Genomic DNA, 20,073 nt, shown 5'->3' on the forward strand with positions numbered 1-20,073 from the left:
CAGAAATGCAAGTGTAAGGCATGTTTTTTAGCAGCAGATTAAAAGACAAAAAAAATCTATGTCGCTGAAAAAGATTAAAGCAGCAATCCTTAAGAATTTAAATTTAAATTGAAAGTAGTAGTAATAAGTTGGAGGGGACATTGATAGCATTCGTTTTTAATTAATGGTATCAGTATCCTGGTGTCCCACAGTTATACTTACCTATACTCATCTATTTGTCATTTTATGTAACTCATTCCTTTCATTCATGCCATTATACCTTCAGTGATGATCCTACAGTATACATCTCAGCTTGTCCAGAAATGCATGTGTAAAGCATGTATTTTAGTGGCAGATTAAAAGAAAAATTCAATTAGCCATATCTTTCACAAATTACTGTGTAGTTTGCGAGAATTTTCTTTAAATTAAACGCAGTAGTAGTTCTTGAGTGGGGAGGGGATTTTTTTTATACTTAATGGTATCAGTGTCCTGGCATAACCATCCCTGCAATATTCTACAGTTATACTACCTATGCTCATCTATTTGTCATTTTTTTAATAACTCATTTCTTCCATTCATCCATCCATGTCATTATGACTTTAGTGAAGATTCTATATCTCCCAGCTTGTCCAGAAATGCATGTGTAAAGCATGTTTTTTTAGTGGCAGATTAAAAGACAAATACAATTATCCATAGAGTATCTTTGAAATTAAAATTAAGTGTGTAGCTTGCAAAAACGTTTTTTAATTTAAAAGCAGTAGTAGTTCCTGAGTTGGGATGGGATTTTATTTTTCTAATTAATGGCATCAGTGTCCTGGCATGACCATCCCTGCAATGTCACAGAGCTATACTACCTACACTGATCTATTTGTAATTTTTTCATAACTCATTCCTTCCATTCATTCCATTATAACTTCAGTGATGATTCTATACAGTATATCTCAGCTTGTCCAGAAATGCATGTATAAAGCATAAAGCATTTTTGTGGCAGATTAAATTTCAGATTATCAAATTCAATTAGCCATTTCTTCCAAAGCATAATGTGTGGCTTATGAGAATTGTCTTTATTTTTTTTCTTTCTATCTATCTATCCCTGCAATGTCACACAGTTATACAGCTATACATGCCATTATAACTTCAGTGATGGTTCTATATATCCCTCAGCTTGTCCAGAAAAGCATGTGTAAAGCATGTATTTTAGTGGCATATTAAAAGTTAAATTCAATTAGCCATATCTTTCAAAATTTTCTGTGTTGCTTGTGAGAATTTTCTTTTAAATTAAATGCAGTGGTATTTCCTGAGTGTTTTGTTGGTATTTTTTTTTTGTTTTGTTTTGTTTAATTATTGAAAATTTGATCAGTATCCTGGCATGAACATCCCTGCAACATCCCTAAATTAATAAAAAAAAAAACAGACTGGTCAGGTAGGTTTGTTGCATCTAACTTCAATTCAATCAAAAAAGCAATTTTTTTTTTCTGTAACCTTCATTCGCAATACATTTCCACATGCTCTGTGCAGTTACACCTTCCCACCAGGGAGGTCTCCAACTCCAGAAAACTTATGGACTGTCGCTTTAAGAGGAAAAAAAGAAGAAGAAAAAAATAAGAGGAGAAAAGAGAGCAACAAATACAGTGCAGACAAAGTAATGATTTGGGATTCTAAAGCGCTTACAATACCCCTCCTTCTGCTCGTTCTCCCAGAATTGATTTATCTCTCCACAAATCAGTGGACATAATGATTTCCAGACCGTTATCAATACGTGAGGAGCAGCGGCTCGGGCTACGGCACAGGGTCACGCCGCTCTCTCCCGCAGCCCTGTCCTAAAACCGGCCGGAAATGCTGACGCGGACGTCTTGACGCCAGCACTCTTTGATTCCGCTCTTCCGCCGCTACTTCGGACGCATGGTCACCTACATTAAGCTCTTGTCGGCCTCGTATACCATCTATACAAGAGACTGCGGGGCTCGGCTGAGGGGTAGGAGCTGACATATTGGACGCAGGGACGGGGGGTGGGGGGGTTGGTGTGGGGGGGCTGTGTTTTATGTGGCGTACAGAAGAGCAGAGTGAATCTTTATGGCTGAAGAATACTGCAGTCAGCCGAAGAGGCAGTATGTCTTGTGTAAAAGCGTAGCGGCTAAAGAGCTGCCTCAGCCGTGGCCTTTCAGCTGAGGAGGTTTGCATGGGGGGGGGGGGGTTTCAGTGGTCTGTGATGGACACTCACACGTACACATACACATCAAATTACTCAGCTGTCGGAGCAGAGGGATCATAGCATGGTCGTACAGACAGGCCGCTGAGAGGCCTGGGGTGGGAGACGGGGACTAAAATACCCCGGCAGCCTCCGTGCCAGACTCGGAAATGTTCTTCAGCACTTCTTCAGCCGCTGCGTGGAGACTCCAGCCTCAGCAAGAGAGAAGAGCAAAAGCTGAGCGGAGTTTCTCATAATAAAAGAATATGATATGTTACAGGCCTTCCTCTTCACGAACCTGAAATCCCAGAGTGTCACATGCTAGCAGTTCTGAAGGAGGTGGTGTGTCAGCTCTTCTAGGAGAGACGAGGGATGCGGGAAACAAAGAAATCGATGGATCACGTTTGGACAGCTCTATAGTGGTGTTGGGTAGGTTTGGGCAGTAACGGATTACACGGAACTGCGTTGTGTAGTCAGGATACGAAAAAAAAAAACGGTAACTTGTGTAAACGAGTGAAAAAGTAAGAAATTTGATATTAATTACAGGTAACAATAGAAAAAGCATTTTTTCAAAGAAAGAGGAACAAACAACAAAACGAATAAAAAAAACTTTTGGGTCAGTATGGCTGCAGTATGGCTGTCTGTTTCCATTCCAACAAGAGAAACTCTATGGTTTATGCTTGTGTGAAATGAGTTAGAGTAAATATAAGAAAGGTGAAGGTCAATATAACTGTCAGTATAATGAAGTTTGGGATGTCTGGCAAAGGGAAGACTAGGATTTGGTTGGGGCACCGAATAAAAAAAGAGTCAGTTATCTATATCATAAAATCAGATCGGAGTACAGTTGAAGAAATGTACATCCTTAAAACTGGGTGACTGCTAGCTGGAATTACGTTAGATCCTAAACAGATCACTATCTCTCTGACTTTGGTGGATTGGTATCTTTATAGTGCATTGCTTCTGTGTTTCCCATCAAACCAAGCTGAACTGCTTGAATTTTTGCACCAGGAGTGGCATAAAGTTATCCAAAAGCAGTGTGTAAGACTGGTGGAGGAGAACATGCCAAGATGCATGAAAACTGTGAATAAAAACCAGAGTTATTTCACCAAATATTGATTTCTGAACTCTAAAAACTTTAGGAATATAAACTTGTTTTCTTTGCATTATTTGTGCATTGAAATATCTGCAACTTTTTTGTTATTTCAGCCATTTCTCATTTTCTTTAAATAAATGCTCTAAATGATAATATTTTAATTTGGAATTTGGGAGAAATGTTGTCTGTAGTTGATAGAATAAAAAACAATGTTCACTTTACTCAACTTTTATTTTACTCAACTCAATCTCAGCTTAGTAAATATGATGTACACACACAGGATCATTTGATGTGAATTCATACATTAAGTTTTAATTTTGTCTTAATTTGAATACATGACATTAAAAAGATAAGTAGTATTTTTAAAATATCAGTAATCAGATTGCAATGTTAAAGGATTAGAACTATAACACACACACAAGTCTACCTTGATGCAAAGATAAGAAGTCAAAGCTCATGTCTCTTGGAGCTCCATGGAGCGACGCTTGAGAGTTTCTTGCATCATTGTTCCGGTACTATAGCTCTCCCAACAGACAGATGTGGCTACATTAGGAACATACATCAGTGTTGCGCATGCTGCCTAGGTCGGAAATTTAGACATAATAATACTTTCATTTCTCCCTGTAGGATTGTGTGAATTACTCCCTCCGATACACACATTAATTCATTTTTTTAAGATTTCACTGAGAATAAATGCAGGCTGTTGCTTACAGAAATCTGTTTTGAAGAAGTGTAGAGACATACATAATTATAAGCAGTAGTGATGTGCAGTGGTATGTACTCCTTAGAGAAGGACCTGGCTATGCAGGACAGTGTGAAAAATTGTTATTACTGTCTAAAGGTGCTTTAATGCTCTGGAGAACTACTGTATAGACAAAAGTACTGTAAAGACATGAACAAACAAGTCATCCAAGTACATTAGAATGGGCTGTGCGGATCACTGAGGCCATCAGAGAATGAAAGTGAGCTGGGATGTTACAGAGACCGAAAGGCATGGCGGTTAATTATCAAAACCCAAAGGGTTCCCAATTCCCAATAGGCTGAATCCAGATGAATCAGCTTGACTCAGACATGTAATCTATGGCATCAAAAATTTGATATAAATGTTGATGCGTGATCGTTCAAGTTTAGAAATTTGATGTTAGGAACATTCCAGGTAATAAAAACGTCTAGGCTTTCCCTCAAAAAATTACAGTGTGGGAATGCTGTGCTTGTCTGGTGGGGAATTGAAAAAACCCTAGTGTCTTGTCTCTTGTCCCAAGTCCATGCTTTACTTTACTTGCAAAAATACACTCGAAGGTATGTGCTATAACATGTAATACTGGCATTGTTGTGCTGCAGTCGTAGATCAGCACAGCATTGCCAGTTTTACGTGTTATAGCATCAACCTCGAGTGTATTATTGCAAATTTACCACAGTTCAATTATCTGTGTTTATTGAAAGTTTTTGAGTTAAAGAAGAACAAGAATATATGATTTGCTTGGTTATAAGAACTCTGCAAGTTAAAATAGTTCCATTGCTGCTCTGTTTGTAGCTGTGCAGTTTGGCTTGTAAGTGCTGCATCGCTGCTAGGTTACCTGTATGTGGGGGAGTAACACAGTAATACATGGAGTGCTTCGGTTACAGTGCATTACTGGCTGATAATGGTACTCATAGAACGCCTCTCAGCCAATCACATCACAGGGACGGAACAAACTGTTGTATAATTACCTTTATTTGTAGTTAACTCCTGCAACACCTATTATATATCCATTATAAGACTCTATATATACCCTGTACCAAAGATTAGTTACTCCAAAACAGAGCTGAGTAGGAAACATCATCTTCAGGGACCACCCCAGAACTTTCAGGGATGACTGACTTAATTAATGAGCTGATAACTCATTAAATAGCTCATGTTTGGACTATTAATTCTGATTACCAAGACAGTCTAATACTAATATGACTGGGTCACAAAGAAACTGGAACTTCAATCCAAAAATGCAGGAGAAATTCGCAAACATCAGTGAGCAAACAAGAAAGAGAGTGATACAGTAAATCATCATGTCTAGGCAAAGAAAGAAAGGAAGAAGAAAAAAAGAGAGAAGAATGCAATGTAACTCTGGAACACTGAATAGTTGCGATGCCAGAAAGACGGATGCAGTTGGCACGACAGCAAAGAAAGCCAGCCAGCCTGCCAAAGTGATGACAGTGGGCTAAAGAAAGATGCCACTTGAGGGGAAGCAAAGCAGAAGGGGATTGGAGAGGATATGCAGGCTAGCAAAACCAATAAAGCAACATGGCCAAGCCTTGGGGATGGGCTGCCGCTAACGACTGCCCACTAATGTCTGGGTGATTCATTAATTTAAATGTAGATAGTCCATATCACAGACAGCTTCACGAAGCTGCACATTTAGTACATTATATATCCAAAAGTGTCCAGATACCTCTTTTAATTAGCTAAAGTGGCTACCTTTACTGTAGGTGAATCTATTGCTGACACAGGGGTATATACGGCATATACACATCGACCAAAAAAAAAAAATATATATATATATAAAAATAATGCACCAAGAAGAAATACGTTGTTGGAATCAAATGAAACTTTAATTAATATGTTTATATATAAGTTTAATGACAAAAATAAACTATGCAATTATACTAGAGTCTGTAGTAGTACGATACAAGATGAGATATACAGCTCAGGAAAATATTAAAAGGCCATTTCAGTTTCTGAATTAGTTTCCCTGATTTTGCTATTTGTTGTTTTATTCTATAAACTATGGACAACATTTCTTTTAAATTCTAAATAAAAAAATATTGTCATTTGGAGAGCATTTATTTGCAGACAATGAGAAATGGCTGAGAAAACGACACAGAGCTTTCTAAAAGTTTTAAGAGTTCAGAAATCAATATTTGGGTGAATAACCCTGGTTTTTAATCACAGTTTTCACGCATTTAGCATGTTCTCCTCCACCAGTCTTTTACACTGCTTTTGGATAACGGTATGCCACTCCTGGTGCATAGATTCAAGCAGTTCAGCTTGGTTTGGGGGTAGCCTCCGAGAGTCATTTTGTTGGAGAGCAGGAGAAGAAGTTTTACGTACTTTTTAGCAGGGAAAATATAATGCAGCATCATTCACTTAAAGCTGCACATGAAAACACTGGAAAAAAAGTTTTTTAAATAACCTTGGAGAGCCTTTTTATAGATCAAAAACATTTTATTGTGTTTCCTGTGCACAGGATGCCAAAAGGAAGACTTTAAAAATGTATTAAAAAGCCTTAAAAAATGTTTTAATTTATTACAGACATATTTTACTACTTACTTTTAGCCCTTTATGCTTGGACTAATTGTTTATTTCTTGCACAATGAGAAACGTTCAGTTCAGGAATATTTCTGAACAAGTTTTAAGGAAAAAAATCCCCTTTTTTTCTTTTTATTTGAACTTAAAAAAAAAAAATGAATGAATGATATAGCTATCAAATAAAATGGCATCATTACTACATGGAATAAAACTAAACGTATTCAATGAAGGTCTACAGTACTCGATGACATCACTGAGTATCAAGAAAGAGTGGTTGTAAACTGGAAGAGTGAACAGTTCTGAGGCGGAGTATTGCCCAGAGATTTTCCTCTACAGCTGATAAAGCACAGCAGTGTGTGTGTGTGTGTGTGTGTGTGTGTGTACAGTACTTTCTATGTTGCACTCCTCCTGCGTACTGCATTGCAGAAGCAGCACTCTGATGGGAGTGTGTGGAGCGAGTCTCAGAACAAGAGGCTTTCCTCACGGAGAGAGAGAGAGAGAGAGTGAAAAAAGAGAGAGAGAGAGACACTGAAACATTACTGCTTGTTTCCCCCAATCTCACTCACTAGCTTCTAATAAATGACTGACCAAACACAAGAAGCTGAACAAAAGCGACAGCACTGAAAATCACATTTGTCTTTTCTTCTCATTCCATCTCTCTCTCTCTCTCTCTCTCTCTCTCTCTCTCTCTCTCTCTCTCTCTCTCTCTCACAGACACACACACTTTTCTTTTCCTTTTTTCTCCATCCTCATCTCTCTTATCAGCCAATCTCTGTCACTTACTCTCACTCTCTTTCTTCCCCATTCTTTCTTTTACACACATTCTGTTTTCTCATCATTTCTCTCCCTTTATTTTCTTTGTCTCACTCATGCATTCTCTCCTTCTCACTCTTTCTCCTCTTCCTCACTTTCTTTCTGTCTCTCACTCACATTCTCTCCTTTTTCATTCATTCTCTCACTGTTTCTTCCAAACTCTTTACAAAACTTTATTCTCTCATTTCTTTTCATTTCTCCCTTCTACCTCCAAACTCCGTCTCTTATTCTTTTTCTCTTCCTCACTGTTACTTACACACATTCTTTCCTTTCTTCCTTTCTCACGCTCTTCTTTTCCTCATCATATATTCCTTTCTGTTTCTTTATTTCACTTCAGTCTCCTTTTCTCATTCTCTTCTTCCTTTTCATAATTTATCACTCTTTCATGTCTTTCATCTCTTCTTTTTTCATTCTTTCTTCTCATTACTTGTCTGCCCATTTCTATTCCATACTCTCAGCCTGTGGTTCTCAATTAAATTTTCTCATTTTTCTCTTTATTTCACTCTTTTTCTCTTCTTCTGTCTCATGCTCACAATATATTCTTTCTCATCAATTTTCTCATTCTTTTATTATTTCTCCCACTCTCCTTTTTAATCCCTGACTTTCTAGCACTTTTTTTTTACATTATTCTCTCTCTCCCTTCTACTTCTAATCTTTCTATTGTCCTCTCATTTCTTTCATGCTCACTTTCTCTTTCTTCTGTCTCTTCTCCTCTGATGATTTTCTCTATGGTCATTTTTATTTTTTATTTATTTTACATTTATACATTTATTTTCATCCTTCCTTTTACTCTTTATTCTGTTCCCCACTTTCCTCTTTTCACTTTATTCTTTTTCTTCTTTTTTCTCATAATGCCTCTCATTGTTTTCTCACATCTCTCATTTCTTTCTCATTTCTTCTTATCATTTTTCTCCCTTTCTCATTTCTTCTCATCATTCCTTTTCCTTACTTATTTCTTCTCATAATTCTTCTCCCTTTATCATTTCCTCTCATTATTCCTCTCTCTTTCTCATTTCTTCTCAACATTCCTCTCCCTTTCTTATTTCCTCTCATTATTTCTTTCCCTTTCTCATTTCTTCTCATTATTCCTCTATCTTTCTAATTTTCTCTCATTATTCCTCTCTCTTTCTTATTTATTCTCATCATTCCTCTCTTTTTCTTATTTCTTCTCATTATTCCTCTATCTTTCTAATTGTCTCTCATTATTCCTCTCTCTTTCTTATTTATTCTCATCATTCCTCTCATTATTCCTCTCCCTTTCTCATTTCTTCTCATCAATACTCTTCCATTCACATTTCCTATCATGTCTTTCACTTTCTCATTTCTTCTCATCATTCCTCCCCTTTCTTCTCGTAATTTCTCTACCTTTCTCATCACCTCTCATTATTTCTCCCCCTTTCTTTCTTATTTATTCTCATCATTCCTCTCTTTTTCTTATTTCTTCTCATTATTCCTCTCCCTTTCTCATTTCTTCCCATCAATACTCTTCCTTTCCCATTTCCTCTCATCATCGCTCTCCCTTTCTCATTTCCTATCATTTCTTTTACTTTCTTATTTCTTCTCATAATTTCTTTCACTTTCTCATTTCTTCTCATCATTCCTCCCCTTTCTTCTCGTCATTTCTCTACCTTTCTCATCACCTCTCATTATTTCTCCCCCTTTCTTTCTAATTTCTTCGCATCTTTCCTCTCCCCTTCTCATTACTTCTCATAATATTTCTCCCATCTTCTCAACATTTCTCTCTTATAATTACTTCATTCTTTCTTCTCCTTTTCCTTGTTTTCTCCTTCCCTCTCATCAGTTTTTCCTCTCTTCCTCTCACATTCTTTCTTTTCTCTTTTTCTTTCTCTCTACTCTAACACATAAAAAATCAGATGGCCTGTCCCCACTTCCTGATCTGGACCTGATTCTCTCTCATCTTCTCCGTGCTCAGCTGACGTTGATGAAGCTTGTGTACTGTACAGATCTGCAGCTCTGCTCTGCATCAGCTGGGTGTGGTTTATCTGCAGAACATACATGAGCGCTTCATTTTCTGGCTGATGCTGCTTAAATTAGACAGATTCATACAACTGCCAAATGATTACAGTCTAAAAGTATATAGATATATACAATAAGAGAGAAAAGAGGATGGAGTGATTGGTGTTATTGTAAAGATAAAGAAGATAAAAGGAGAGGTTTACTGCATGTACAGGTACAATGAAATGAGACAGATCCATATGCTGCATGCTGTACAGAGAGAGTGCAGAGCATGGTGACAGGAAACTGTACCTTTATCAAGTTTACATTAACACTAAAGTGAATTCATTACCCAATAATTAATATGTGTTACAGATTTCTTCTGTTTTTGCTTTTTTGTTATACTTACATTTTTAAAAATATCACAAAAAAAATATTTCACGCTTTTTGGAAGGTGTTTGTCCTGTTTCATCTTCCATTAAACCAATAATAACTTTGGAATTCCAGAAAAAAATGTGATCATACTGTCAGTTAAACATGGTGGTGGTAGTATGATGATCTAGGGCTGCTTTGCTCTTTCTGGACCTGAACAACTTGCTGTAACCTATGGAAGCATGAATTCTGCTATCTACAAAAAAAAAAAACACAAAGGAAAACATCAGACCATCAGTGCATGACTCTAAGCGTACTTATGTATCAGCTTAAGCTCAAGCGTACTTGGATTCTGCAGCAGGACAATGATCCAAAGCACACCAGGAACCTCTGACTGGTTTATCTGAAGCCATATCTGGATAGGATTAGTTTTTCAGGGGGTCCTGGTGTAATTACAGGCTGAATTGCCTTCTGTGTTTTACTGAACTCACTGTGGTCCTGCGGTAATTTTAGTCTCGTCCGGATCCACACCTCTGAGTTTCGTCACCTTACGTTTATTAAAACTGCCGTGCACCGTAATTACACTTTGGGTGTGCGTTTCCACGGAGATCCACGTAAACACAACAGCGAGTGGAAATGGAGGAGCTACTGCACGCGATGTCACGTGACCAAAAAAGCCAAAAAAACTCACTGGTCCTCCTGTTTTTTCAATTGCAGTCTGGATGCAAGAGTTTTATCACTGATTAAAAGTATGAAATGTTTTTCTCAGACGCCCTGAGAAACTAATCTCTTTCAGATAGAGTTATATTTATGTATCTGTAAATATACAGACTTTTGACCACATTTTACCATAAGTCAGTGCTTCAAAATGTTATGATATTAACATGCAATCTGTGTTTGTGTAAAGTTTATGTAAAATAGTAAAATAAATGATATTGGGTAGTAATGCACCAAAATGAAAGCTGTGGCCAAAACCAAAATTAATATTTTTGGAATTACCATGTTCAAGCTACAGTAATTAGTGTTATTAAAAATTTATTTGAGAAATAAAACCATTTTAAGTGCCCTTTTCCTTTGTTGGCAGGAGGTTTTATAGTATAGGTTCTAATTTAGTTGCGGAGTTCCACTGGCAGAGCACTATTCTCTTAAATTTGAAGTGGAGGGTAAATAAGGGTCTTTACCAGTTGCTGCCATTTGAGAGGGAATTACTGTACTGCTCATTGGCAGTCATGTCTCTGTGTTTAAATAAAATTGCTTAATCGGACTGTGGCCTAAAGTTAAAATTTAATTGTATAAAATTTTGGAGATCCTTTCATTTTGTGTTCGCTTAACTATAGAACTGTAAATCCCAGCTTTGCTAAAAGTACACAGTAAATTTGCCAAATCTGACAATTCTGTTGAATTTCTCAAGTCTTTGTGATGCATCAAGAGACACAGTATCCAGGGCAATGTCAGCATAACACCAAGAAGGACCAACCACATCCAACAGGATTAACTGTGGACGCTGTAAGAGGAAGCTGTCTGAAAGGGATGTTCGGGTGCTAACCCGGATTGTATCCAAAAAACATAAATCCACGGCTGCTCAAATCACGGCAGAATTCAATGTGCACCTCAACTCTCCTGTTTCTACCAGAACTGTCCGTCGGGACAATAAATGATTGTGGTCTAAAACCAGGTGTTTCAGTTTCATTGTCCAACCCCTGTATGTATGCGTGTAAGGAAGATTGCTCCACAGGGAAACAGGCAGCGTTCAGTGTAGGCAGCGCTGCATTAACATTCTGCTCTGTGTATAGGGGAGCCGCTGAAGGTCTGGTATCAGTCAGCTTGTCCTTTTCATGCCCGAGTGATCGGCCAGGCCGGGGTGGAGGAGGTCCTGAGAGTGCGGAGGGGACCAGGCACGCGCAGAGACAGCTCCCGTCGCTCCCGGCAACGTGGCCACGGCCCACAGAAGAAGAGGAGTCAATTTAACAGCAATCAGCCCCCCGATCACAAGCAGCCTGCAACCTGCCACCTCCACAATGACTTTATCATCCTCCTTCTCTCTCTCTCTCTCTCTCTCTCTCATCCTCACTCCTTACCCCACTCCCCCTTTACACTCCCTCAGCTTCATCACCCATGCCTGATTTTTCATCCCTGCCCTGTTGATGTATCATTTTCAAGTTAGTCCTGCACTGCTCTTAACTCATTCAACTTTAGGTTACTGCTAATTCTTAATTTATTAAGAAATTATTAATTAGTTATCAGCACCAGGGTCTTCACCTGCCTGGGCTTCTGAATATAATGTTGGTAGCAAATTTTCTGTCACATTTATTTCATACAGTTCTCACTGTAAAGATGTATGGTACCCCTACAAATTACCATCTGGTTAATCTGTAATGTTTATACTTACCTGTGAAGGTCTAAAAGAGTACAATTGGTTAGCTCTTGGCTTATACTTACCTGCATGAATTCATCCTCTGTAGAAGGGGAGGGGTCTAAAGAACCTGAAAGAAAGAAATTATGTGTATTAATAATTGTACCTATGTAAATAATGTTCTAATGTGGTTTTCTAGAACATTTTTGATTGTATCCCTTCTGTGTGAATTCTAATTGTAACTTACCTGTTACCAGACATGGTAGATTTGAGGGAGGGGCTTAGAGTATAAATACTTTCTGAAATAGATGTTGGGGGGCTCAGGTGGGAAAGGCAGTTTGCACTAGTCCTAGAAGGTGGCTGACACTGAGCTTTACCTTTTGTATGCGCGCTTGTAAATATCTCCACTGCTGGTAAAAAATAAATTAATTCAAAACTCAAAAGGACTTCCTTGCCTTCACGCATTTTTCTATTTTTATTCAGTATCAGAGGTCATTCGCCCAACACTACCAATAGTTGTTTTTCGAATATCTTTTTAATATTTGTGAGGGGCACTTTATCACAAATGGTGGCAGTGAACTTTTCTTTTTAAACCTACGAGGGCGTGAATGGCGGTGAGTTGGAGAACTGGCTCGTGATTTTAAAAAGGCAAGTTTTTTTGGAACACATCCATCTATGCTGCTTACAAACTTTATTAAAAGATAGAATCACTGGGGAATCTCTGGGCCGTGTTCATAGTGATGATTTTTTCTACTAAAAATTTATGTTTTTTTTCTTTCCACAAAAGTGGCACTCGTTACTAAAGCTGACCTGCAGCTACTGTATTCACCACTACTAGAAAATCTGCAGAAATTATTGCAGGACAGTATTAGGAACCTCTACAACTCCATGTTGAGACGTCTGAGATATTGCCTGTGTTCACACTACCACTTCTGTATGTGTATCTCAAAAAATATAGCCCATATCAGTCTAAATATTTTATTATTTGTTCTTTCTGGTAACTTTTATCTTCCCTCAAAATAACAATTGCAATTCAACACTTCCTACTGGATGCAACTAATTTTTTGGACAGTGAGGGTATATATATATACTGTACCTTATAGTATTATTATGTAGTACTCAATTGGGGCACAGCCACAGCACATGGAAGCAGTGTCCACAGAGGTTGGTAAAATTAATGTCTAAACAAAAAGCATTAAAAAAGAAACACACAGATTGCACATACAATTTGGTCTACACACACACACACAACACACACACACACACAACACACACACACATGAAGACATACGGTAGGGCTATTCTGGTCCCCTGTGAAAGTTTAGTAAACTCAGCTGGCCCCTCTGGCCCGTATCTCGCAGGCCTGTGGCCGTGCAGGCGTAGAGCTAAATCATAGGCTGACAGGGCCCTTTCTTTTTATAGCTGCCCCCTGTGTAACCAGCCCAGAAAAGGGAAGAGGTGAGGTGACAGCCGCTCTCTCGCACACACACACACACACACACACACACACACACACACACACAGATACACTCACTTACAAAATATTCATGCATGTGCATTTATACACACACAAAGACACAAATACTGTACATATGTGCACACAAATGTTTCTATACATTTCTTGCAGCACCTGCAGAAGCATTGTTGCACTGTAGACACTCAATTATTAAGTTTATTATTTGTTCTCATCTAAAATAAAACAATATAAAACTTAATGGGAGAAGGGACAAAAAGAGTATATATTTCCCATGTTAATTCCAGTTCCAGTTATGTTGGTCCATTCATTATTTTATTCATTATGTCTGTCTGTCTGTCTGTCTGTCTGTATGTCTGTCTTTGATGCTGAGGTACATTGTGGGTGCCTCTTATTCTCAATGCAGCTGAGCAATTATAATAACTGAAATTAAAACAAAAACAAATTGTTCCAACCTTATAATAAGTGTCTCTAATAACTGTGTAGTTAACAGTCTATAACAATCCATATAATAACAGTGTAACTGCTGGTGAAATATGCATTATTACAGCTTTATGAATTTTCACATGTAATTAGGTGTATAGTAAAACTGTACAATTGTACATTTCTCCAACAGCTCTTGTCTGGTATGCAATCTGGGCTGTGATTGTTTTTAAATGTTAAAAATCATTATTCAGATTATTTTATGGGAAGATGTCTAACTGCTCTGCACAACTGTAATCAATCTATAACAATGCATACTTTACCAATAGTTTCACTGTTAATACACAGATTGTTAAACTATGTATTGTTAAACTACTCACTATTGTTAAACTACTTTTTTCTGACTGGAAAAAGACAACCGGGCCACTGACATACTGTGTAAAGCCATATCCGGACGGGATTAGTTCCTCAGGGGAATGTCTGTGAAAAATATTTTACACTTCTACTCAGTGATAAAACTCTTGATTCCAGACTGCAATTGAAAAAAAAAAAAAAACCAGGAGGACCAGTAAGTATTTTTTGGCTTTCTGGGTCACATGACATCACGTTCAATAGCTCCTCCATTTTTCTTCATGTGTGTTGTGTTTACCTGGACCTCTGTGAGAACACATAATTACAGTACATGGCAGTGGAAAAATAGCTATTTTATTAAACTTGAGGTGACTAAACTTACAGATGTGCATTCGGACAGGAATAAAATTACTGGAGGACCACGGAGTTCAGCAAAAAACAAAAATCTCTCTATTTAAATGAATAGGATGCGTTGGGCTGGTGGACGTGCGTGCCGCACTAACACTAAAATTTGATTTGAAGTCGCCGGCCACAAAATATCGCTCTGCGGGCCGCGAGTTTGAGATCCCTGATTTAAAGTGCTCACTACAGACTACTGTCTTCCTTTGAGGATGAGCCTGCGGACCCCTAGAGAGTGCTTCGCGGCCCCCTGGTTGTCCGTGGCCCCCCGTTTGAGAAGCCCTGGTTTATCTCATCCTCCCCTCTCTTGTGACTCACACACACACATGCGCCTTTGTCTGTATGCGCAAAGTAAAAAAAAAAAATTATGAGCGGCTAAAGTAACGTGCAGTAACGGGGTGTTGAAAATGGTAACGCCGTTATAGTTACAGTCAGAGTAATTAGTTAGATTACTCGTTACTGAAAAAAGTAATGCCGTTTATTTCAACGTCATTACTCCCATCACTGCAGAGGACTCCCCATAAAAGAGAAAATTACCTCAGGAGAAACTAATCCCGTCCAGATAGGGCTTAAGGGTGCTTTCACACCTACCTTATTTGATCCAAACCAAATTAGTAGGTGTGAAACTGCAGTGTTTCCTAGATAGTTCAGACTTTGAGGCCATTTACAAGAAGTTGAGGCAGACTGTCATCAGCCTTTAAATAGCCTTAAAATGAACACAAGCACTGTATCTACTGTAACTGTAGATTATCTCTCACTCATAAAAAGAATTCAATTGAATTCCAGGGTAAACGCTGCAAACGCATGTCTGAAATGGGGATGCATGCTCTGGTAAATAATCAGAATTCAGTACAACAAGGGGCAAGTAACACAAAAGTAATGCAATAGTTACTTTTACTGGTAACTAGTTACTTTTATAGTGGAGTAGCTCAGTTAGTAACTCGTTACTTCTTTGGAGGAGCAACTAGTGACTTTAACTAATTACTTTTTCAAAGTACGTGCCTAACACTGCCAATCAGTGTGATATATAGAGAGATGCAGCATATGTAGGTTGTCTATTGAGGACAGCAGTTTGTAATAAAGTGTACCCTTAGTGTGGTGCGATTGAGCAGGCATTAAAACAGTAATCGCACTCGGCTCTTGGTCTGGTCTCCAACGAACTCTGGGGCGGTTCGCTTGTGGTGAGAAGGTGATCCGGTCTCGATTTGACCCAGCTATCATATATACTACTCCTTTTATTTGAGCTAAACAGTTTAATCTTATATATTAGCCAGATAACGCTTGTTACCACAGCTATGAACAAATGCTTTCTCTGCTGCTCCATGCTGTTTACACATGCGGCATGTGCAGCATTCACTACTTCGCGACTCTGTTTACTATGAGTACATCTGTGCTGCATGTCCCAAAACTGTGTAAACACTGTGTTTAATGCAAATTTAACTGCAAATTTCCAGCATTCTGTGTTAAAGCAGCTTCAAACTGCACAGATATAACACAGAATCGTCTCGTTATTTATTCACTTTCTTGCTATCAACTGATCCAGACCATAGAAATGAACTACAGGTGTGGAAACACCCAAATTTCAGGGTTCACACAAAATTCTTACTGTTCTAGATACCATTTTTGGTATCTGGTATTTTCAACATTTATTGAAAAAAGCAGGGCTTTTTAATATTTTCATATTTTCCAGCACCACAGCAGTTAGCTAGAAGGTTCCCAATGGCATATTGTATATTATAATATATTAATATAATGATATCTTATACAATTACACTCTAAATCATATATCACAAACATTGGCAACAGAGCGGTCTTTACAGGCATGCATACCCTCCATCTGCCTGATATGTATACAGCAGCATATGGCAGGTGGAAACATTAACTTGACCTAACCCATTCATCACCTGTCCGTGAACACACCCCTGGCCATGCCCCATGCCCAGGACTCTGGCCTGCCCACTGCGAGGATCAGACACTGGAGTCCAGGCACAACTCTATTACAGCAGGTTAAAATATCAAGGTCGGAATTCTTTATTTTTGTCTGTGTGTGTTATGTGGATTATTTTCACCAGTGCACATCCTTCAGAGGGTCCAAGCCATTCCATGACTAAACTTTGATGGATGGAGGGGATCAGGGTAGGGATTGGGAATTGGAAAAAAAAAAGCTTGCAACATAATGATTTCATGTAATGTTTTTCATGTTTGGTTATGACTATCTTAACATATAAGTTTGAATAATAAAAAATATATAAGAACAAGTTATGGAATTTCTTTTGATTAAATTCTTTTATACTTGGAGCATATTTAATATGTGAGACACAGGACATCGGCAAGTATTAGTCTATATATTAATGCTATTTATAATATTTGTCAGTCTGACAATGTTTCATGAAAGTGGAAGCTAACAATATCTTCATAAATCCCTGGTTAATTCTGGGATTTAGGGGTGTGTCGGTGTGTCTTTGATATCCTGAGGTTGCAAAAAAAAAACACCTTTCACGTCTTGATGCGCATGAAAGGCATGTACTAACTCTCTTAATTAATCATGGGTGTGTTTTGGGCGTAACGTGAAATAAACCAAGCAGTGTGCCACTTGACATTCCCTTTAAGAGGCAGAAGAGCTCTGACTTTGGCACGTTAGTATCTAGAGCGCTGTGATTTTGTGCGTCTCAGCAGAGGATACTGTTTTTACAGACGATACTGTGAAGGTGCACTAGCAACTCATATATTTTTTATTCTTTATTCTGTTTATTGTTAAAAGTTAAAAAGTCAGGTTTGTGCTCTGCAGCATGTGTCAGAGTGTGCGTGGTGCACCTATAGGAATGGACTCTGAAGATTACCTGTTGTCTAGGTTCATTTTAGTCAGTGGCGCACCTGTGTCGTGGTAAAAAAATCTGAAAAAAAAAGTGTATTTGAAATACAACAAGGTTACAATAAATAATTTAATTTGTTTGTAGCTCTAGGTTTGTAACAGCAATTTTCTCTTCTGTCCAAATTTCCATCCTGTCTTTGTCCATTGCAGCTTGCCATATTAAAATTCTGGAGTATATATATATGATAAACAGTCAAAAGAATAAAGAATATCCCTTTTCTTAAGTATTCTGCAACTGAGCAGTATCCTAATTATTAAGAAATATAAAAACTAGAGGAGAAGGGAATTAGGAAGGGTACTTTTTTATACTTTTCAACTACCTACTTAATCTATTAGTGTGTCTCAGAGCTGGCCCAAGGCATACTTGCTAGTAGGCATGTTAAACACACTATGTAGTCTATGGAATGATGAAGCATCTGGTGCTGATGAGCTGGTGATGGTTTTTGGGGGCCCTAAATAAAATTCTGCTTGGGGCCCCATTAAGGCTTGGGCCATTCCTGGTGAGTCCTGCTCTCATTGCTTTCATTGTTAAGAGAAGAAAGTGAGGAAAAGAAGGAGGATGAAGGTGTAGGACAAAGGAAATACAGCCCAAACTCAATCTGCTGCTCCTGTCAATACACATTACAGAAATAATCAAAGCCAAAAACAGCGGCGTTCAGCGTTACGACAATAATAACGTTCCGCGTGGAGAAAATTACGCAAGGAAAAAAAAAATCGATGAAGTTATGCAGGGAATCATTTCCAAATAGATTTTAAAATTAATTTCTGAGGAGCTAAACTCTTTTCAATAAGAGTGGGAATGTGGACTTCTCTATAGACTGTAGATTAGGTTTGTTAGTTAGACCCCAAGTAAAAAAAAAAAAAAAAAAAAAAAAAAAAAAAGCCTGAAGTAAAAAGGTGGGAAAGGGGGAGAAGGGAGGAGGGGTCAGTCGGAACTATCTAAAATTGAGTTAATCCTGGCAAGCTTACATCCCCCTCTATAAAGTGTGACCTTGGGCCGCTGTTGGGCGATGAGAAAGCAGTTGTCCTGCAAGTATTTCATTTAAAAACACACCTTAAGGCATCCATCCCCAGCGTAACTTCGTACTCCTACTGTAGAAAGCCATTTTGTTTTTCATTTAGCCTACTGACCTGAGGGATTACACTCGTACAGTGTGTTACTGAGGTAATGGTCTGATACTCAACCGCTCCAAAAGTCACCAGCTACCGTGACTATAAAACAACAGCCCATCTGTGTTTCTACAGCCATTGGATATGTCTAGTAGTCAGCCTGTGCTCTGAAATACAGTATATACACTGTACCGCCTTTAGCTTTGATTCCAGTAAACATTCGCTGTGGTATAGTAAGCTTCTGCAATGTCACAAGATTTATTTCAATCCAGTGTTGCATTATTTTTTTTCATTTTTCACCAATGTCTTGCAGCATTGATGATGGTAGAGTCTGACCACTGCACAAAGCCTTCTCCAGCACATCCCAAAGATTCTCAATGGGCTTAAGGTCTGGACTCTGTGGTGAACTCTCTCAATCCATGTGTGAAAATGATGATCTCATGCTCTCTGCACTCTTTTACAGTTCCAGCCCCATGAATCCTGGCATGGTCATCTTGGAATATGCTTCTGTTCATCAGGAAAGAAAAAATCCATTGATGGAATAACCTGGTCAATATTCAGTATATTCAGGTAGTCAGCTGACCTCATTCTTTCAGCACATACTGTTGCTGAACCCAGACCTGACCAACTGCAGCAACCCCAGAGCAACAGTCTTTCATAAGCCATTTTATTAAAACTAGCCATCAAACCCAAACCAGAAAGCTTGCACTAAAGAAATGAACAGAACAAAACTAACAAACAAACTAACAAAAAATAATTCCTTCCTCTGAGAAAAAAACTTTGTTAAATTAATAAATAGATAAACTAGATATGCATTTCCTGAAGGACAATAGCAGTGCATGCAAAGCAAAAAAAAGTTAAATAAAAATAAACATTAAATTTTAGAAATAACTTGAATACAGGCCAAAAAAAAATAGAAGTAACCCAATAAACACAAACAGACTGATACATACATATATAAAGTCTGAAATAAGTTTTTAAGTTAAGGCATTTTTTTTAAATAAGTGAATTATGTAGAAACATGAAAAGTCATAGTCGACATGCCATTTACCTATAAAACAAAGTTAGAGCAAAATTTCTTTGTTAAGTATCTGCATTTCAGATATTTAAATTTCAACAACTTTTTTTTTTGTATTTTGAAGATGTTTAAAATAATACATTTCAAAATAAATACTTTGACTTGACTTGAAAAGTTCAGATCTATAGGGTTTCAGATGAAGAAAAACTGACAAATACACATTTAATGTTATAGAGGTGAAACAGATATATGTACATTAAAGGATATGAATAAACATTTTGTTCTATAAATTCACAATTTCTGTTAAATCTAAATTTCTGCAAATTTTAGCATAGGTATTTTTCTTTTTTTACAACTCTCACAACATTTGTCAGCGCTTGCTTTTTAGG

Source organism: Astyanax mexicanus, chromosome 13, assembly GCF_023375975.1.
Source record: "Astyanax mexicanus isolate ESR-SI-001 chromosome 13, AstMex3_surface, whole genome shotgun sequence".
NCBI classification, from domain to species: domain Eukaryota; kingdom Metazoa; phylum Chordata; class Actinopteri; order Characiformes; family Acestrorhamphidae; genus Astyanax; species Astyanax mexicanus.